The following is a 6,047-nucleotide window of genomic DNA, read 5'->3' as shown; positions in this document are numbered from 1 at the left end:
TTAGTTAGTTTTTAAGAGAACCTTTTGACTGAGACTAGCTTTGTTAGAAGTTACTAGTTTACCGTAGTTAGGTTAGATAATATTAGCTTAATTTAGATTAATTAGAAAAGTTTAAAATGAACTTCCTTATTAGTGAACCTTTAGGATGGTTTAACCTACTTAGACCGCTAAGAATTCTTTCGACACATCCTTTCTTTTATCCGATAACATACATTGTACCCATCCGACGAGATCCACACTTACATGCCGATAGTTCGACGATGGCCGCACGCATCACTCTCGCTGAAATCACCAAACCCTCGTTAGAAGGACGAGGAGGACCGATACTCTATCCAAAGGTTAATGGAGCGTCTTTTGTGCTTAAGCATAGCATCATACAACTCATTCAGAATCACTGTCTATTCCATGGTTTACCAATTGACGATCCCAACTCTCACTTAGATAGATTCCTCTCCTTATCCAACTCATATAAGCAAAACGGGGTTGAACAAGATGTAGTTCGTCTGTATCTGTTCCCCTATTCCTTAACTCTTCATGCAAAAGCCTGGTTCGAGGGGTTAGAACCCAACTCTATCAGCTCATGGGAAGAAATGGCAACAACTTTCTTAATCAAGTACTTTCCCCCATCAAAACAAATCAGACTTAGGAATGACATCGTAAACTTTCAACAAGCTTCCGATGAATCACTCTACACTGCATGGGAAAGATTCAAACACTTTCTTTGAAGATGCCCGAACCACCGTTTTGAGAGCTCTGATCAGATTTTGACCTTTTACAAAGGTCTGAATCAGAACAACAAGTCTACTCTTGATGCTGTTTCTCAGGGTAACTTCATGAACTTCACTGCTGACAAGGCCTGGAGATTGATCGAGGAGATGACTATGCACCATCACGATTGGAACACGGAAGAGCACATTTCATCAGCAACATCACTTTTCGCCTCCGATCCTATCAAAACCATAAAATATCTCTCGAAACAAATAGAAAACCTCACCAAAGAAGTTGGAGAGCTAAAGAAACTCTCGCAACATGTGTCTCAAGTTCAATTATGCCAGAATTGTACTGACCCACATCTGGCCAAGGTATACGAGGCCGAATATGAGGACTCTGTTGTCTACACCGATAAGATCCTAGCTCATCCACACAACCCACCCACTAAACCTATTACCCCACCAGAGATAAGTCCAGACGATGTCCTACTACGAATCATCAACATGATCACAGCAAGACAAGACGCAACTGACTTAGTCATGACTAATCACTTGAGTAGTCTTAAAAATCAAATAAGCCAGCTAAATCAACGTCTCGATTCTCTAGGTTACCCTAAAAATGACTCAAAGGTGGCACATAGCCAACCTTCAGTTTCTTCTAAGGAGAAGAAACTAGCTAATACCCGTTCGGTAGTAGTCATTGAGTCATCACCTAAACCTACTGGGAAAACACCCATTCCATTCCCGGGCCGTCTCAAGCAAAGACATAACAAGATGAAATCTTTCAAGCTTGACGGTAAATTTTTGGACACTATGTCTAAAAATACTCATAGTAAGAAGTATTTTAGGAAACTCCTATCAACCAAGGATAAGGTACCCGAAGTACCCAATGTCCCGCTGAACGTGAATTGTTCAGCCATTCTTTTAAATACTCTTCTTGAAAAACTAGGAGACACCGGACGATTTACCCTTCCTTGTTCTATCTACCATTCCGGTACTATCCATTCTCTCGCTGACCTTGGTGCCAGCATCAATCTCATGCCCTACTCACTGTTCCAGAGACTCGAAATTGGAAACCTTAACCCTACCAAAATGAGCATCCAGCTAGTTGACCAATCCACTAGATATCCTAAGGGAATAGCTGAGAACGTCATGGTTAAGGTCAAAAAATTCCTTTTTCCAACCGACTTTGTGGTTATGGACTATAAAGAAGACATGAAAACCCCTATCATCTTAGGAAGGCCTTTCATGAATACAGCCAAAGCGATCGTTGACGTTTATTCACGGACTATCACCTTGAGAGCCCGTGGAGAAGAGGTCACTTTCACGATCGACGAGTCTGTATGTCCTTCTGATGGGAACGCTGAAGTAAATACCATCTCCACTAGGAAAGTCACATTCTATTCCAAGAATGAAGAGAAGAAGATAGAAGTAGAAGACAAGAAGAATAACCACTCCACACCAACCCAATCTTCACTCCCACCTTACTTTGATCTTTTAATAACTGGAAAGGATTTCGTTCTAGAAGAACTCTCTGAACCAATTATTCTTGAAACTCCCGACCAGAGTGACGAGGAGGTGGATGAAGAAATGGAAATGGAGAGCCCGGAGAAGAAGAAAGAGATGAAGGATTCTAGCACTGAAGTAGTTGTTAATGTTGCTACCGTATTGGAGACGTCAATGGACATCGTCCCACCTCCATCCTTAGAGTACAACATTACCACCAACCTGAAGTCACAAAGAAGAAAGACGAGTTTTGCGTCAAGGCTACCCTACAAACCATCACTCAAATACATAATGACATACACATCATGGAGTGATGAGGACCCCTTTCACCAACCCGCACAAATTAAGGAGGTAGAAGAAACTGATAGCTTTGTTACACCTCAAGTTAAATAAAGCATTCACTTCAAACCACCTTCTCCTCTCATTGGACATACCTTGTTCTATATCTGCTTCAATCTCATCGGTATGTTCCAATATTACCTCTTGTGTCTAATGATGGATGCAAGGGAGCCGCCTAGATTTCCTGAGAAATAAGGCTAGAGTCAGGCTCGTGACTCGAACAAAAATAAGCGCTTCTCGAGAGGCAACCCGTGTGTTTATTTTTTTCTATAGCTTTAGTAGTAGTAGATTAGGATAATTAGGTTAATTGAATAAATGAGAAAGTGAAACTTAAAATAGAATTTTCAACGTTTCTTAGGACGAATTCAATTCTCCTACTTGTCTTGAGCTTAAATGCATTATCTGCTACATTATTTCAAAAGTCTTAAAATTAAAAGCAGTCAACACTTCAAGTGTGGGATTAAGTTTTTTAGTCATACACTGATTTGTTGAATTTTCAAAAAACCTAATTTTTGAAACCCTCAAGTTTCAAATAACTTTTTCATCAAAATACAAATCAGTGAGTCTATGGCCTAAAACTTAATCACCTGTCTAGGTTTAATCTTTTCCATTTTACAAGTAATAGAAAATTATTGATGCATGCGGTGGAGACTCTTTGAATAATGATGAAACGACAAGGAAACTCGTTGATTATTTCGTTGCAAGTTATTGGTGGATGTTGTATGGAGATGAGAACGCCCTAATGAGCTCGAGTACACTTCAAGAAGATTCGAATCCAGCCGAAGATGGTTCTGACTCAGTCTACCTTCAGATCCTCAGCTCACAACTGCACCTAAGGGGAGTAATTCGTTTCTTTATCTTCGTTTATTTAGTTTGCTTCGTTATATCCTTAAACTATACCCTATCCTAAGCTTATCACTAAGTGTGGGATTCCAACCCAATATTGAGCTTAGATACATTTTCTGACATGTTCAAACTCTAAGTGTGGGATTTTAGTCCCTAAAATCTAAGAATGAACATTAGGGACAATGTTTCTCTAAGTGTGGGATAGCGGTGTAGTACACCGTAATTAGCTATGGGATGCTCGAAAAATGTTCTTAACTTAAAATATTACTAAGCTTTTCGAGTATACCTACTATTTAGATTCTTTATCCTCAACGTAAATTTTTCAAAAATTTTGACTAAATGATACTTTCTGAAAAAGTACTTTCGAAAATCAAGCGTGTTTGTTCAAAAAATAAGACAAATGAAGACATAAATCTTCCTAAGGATGAACCAATTCTCTAAAAGAGCATTGCATGACTAGGCATTATCAACCCAATATAATTGTTGTGAGGCACCCCAAAAAAATGGCCCAATAAGCATTCATTTTTAATGCTTCACTATCTTTTCCGTTGAGAGTGCCGATGTTAGCATTTAGAGTTAGAACTTGACCTTGACATACATTTCGAGGCCAATGGTTAGTAAGCACCATACGTGGTGTAGGTGCGATACTCCTTCCGAAATCATTCTGAATAGAGAAGACAAAAAACCATCCGTTTCCGTTTCCACTACACGCATTTAAACCAACCAACTCACGTCAAGGAGTTGATGAATCAGAAAATACTCACCCCTAAATTCACTATCAAATAAGTTACCCTTTCCACCCTCTTTCCTTTCTCATTTCCAAAATTTAGAAATTCAAAGAGATAGATCGACCAAGTTTACTTCAAACACTTGTCGAAAAATTCTGAAATTCCAGACTGTTTTTGATAGGTCAAAAAGACCAATTTCTGGTAAAATACCTTTCTCTCTGGGCACAAGAAGAAATAGACAAAGTTATGAATATGGGATATGCAAAAAAAAAAAAAAAAAAAAGTTTGTTGAGCAAAGTCTCAAAAATAAAGAAGAGAAAAGTCTTCAAATAAAAGCATAAATCTCCAAGAAAATGAAAATTGTGACCCAGGAGGATTGCAGAAAAGAAGCAAAGTCTTCGTTGAAAATCAGCACCCTCTAAAGGAACTCTTCAACAAAAATAGAGTATCATATTTCCTAGAAAAAGTATATCCTCATAAAACCGAAATCTATCGAATCTCTCTAAATTTCAATCATTCGAAAATCACCTTTTTCGCCGTATCAAAACCTTCGCTTTTCTCTATAAACCAACCTTTAAACCCGCTCTTCCTCTTGAAAGAATGATTAGGGAGAAGATCAGTGTCGTCCTTATCTAACCGGTGGAGATTTGATTCTTGGTCAAGCCTATGACAATACTTGCAGCATGACTGGCTATGAGCGAATCCATTTCATAGATTGATAGGGAACCCCAAACACTTGAGTGATTTGAGTGACCCGTGTAAGGAAGCCAAAGTCATGTAACCTCCTCTCATGCTTGCAGAGATAGTTTCTCCCTTTTAGAAGATAGTTTGTTTGATCTTGCTCTTATAATAAATAACAAGCCACTTGAATAATAGAACGGAAACTTCAGAAGCATCCATGAACTTAAAATAAAAGAGAGGTTTGCTTGAGGACAAGCAAAATCTAAGTGTGGGATATTTGATATCGGCAAAAAAGTCACGTTTTTACCCCCGATATTGAGCCCTAAAACCATAAAGTTCCAAACTTTATCGCCAAAATAATCACTTTATTGGTTAACTTGGTAGATTTAGTCATTACAAAGGCTATGTTTCAAGAATCACTAAAAACGGATGAGAAACGAGGAAAAACGAGCAAAACCGGCTAAGACGATTAACTCGCGTTTAAATAACGTATTTTATAATTTTTGGAAAAGTTTAATTACTTAACCTCACGTTGTAGGATATTCAATTACGAACGCGTGGGCATAAGAATCGTCAAAAACGGAGCTAAAACGAAGATTCTAGAGCGAAAACGAGAAATCAAGTTACGATCCAGGGAATCGAGGCTGACCAGCACAAAATCCGCCCTGCCATACCACCTGCCATCCGCCCTGCCAGTATGCTAACGGCCTGCCAAATACGGCCTGCCAGTGCACCTTGCCAAACGGCCTGCCAGGCGTTTTTCAGAAAATATGGCCTGCCAGTGCATCTTGCCAAACGGCCTGCCAGGCGTTTTTTGGCCAAAAATTACAGTTTTGCCCCTAAGCTTTGCTTATAAAAGGAGGGCTTCATTTCTCATTTCAACACACCAAAAACACACCAATTCCTCACTTCTCTCTCTAAATATCTCTCTATAGTCGCTCTCTAGTGATCTATAGGAGATTAGTTCTCTCTCTACTTTCTCTCTCTAGGTTCTAGAGAGAGAAAAGTACAGAGATTAAGAAATGTAGTTATCTCTCTATTGTCGCTCTCTAGTGATTAATAGGATATTAGTATGTAGTTAGTTGTAGAAGCTATCAAGCATTGTAACGCTATGAATATTATGAAGAAATACAAGTGTTATTCTGCCGACATTATCCGGTACTATCTATCCTTTTATTTTATCAGTTTATTATAATATTCTTGTTCGATGTTTATGATTTACTAATGTTAGAAATGC

At 38.7% G+C, this 6,047-nt stretch overlaps 1 non-coding gene across 1 annotated transcript; it reads right to left on the bottom strand.

Annotated features, from left to right (window-relative positions):
- Positions 1-638: 638 nt before the first annotated feature.
- LOC139887270 (small nucleolar RNA R71) lies at positions 639-745 on the bottom strand. The gene has a single exon (XR_011773108.1). It is a non-coding gene; the product is annotated as a small nucleolar RNA R71 (small nucleolar RNA).
- Positions 746-6,047: the final 5,302 nt, after the last annotated feature.

This window comes from Rutidosis leptorrhynchoides, chromosome 1, assembly GCF_046630445.1.
Source record: "Rutidosis leptorrhynchoides isolate AG116_Rl617_1_P2 chromosome 1, CSIRO_AGI_Rlap_v1, whole genome shotgun sequence".
NCBI lineage: Eukaryota > Viridiplantae > Streptophyta > Magnoliopsida > Asterales > Asteraceae > Rutidosis > Rutidosis leptorrhynchoides.
Note: the sequence above shows the minus strand (reverse complement) of the source record. Positions and strands in the feature narration are given on the sequence as shown.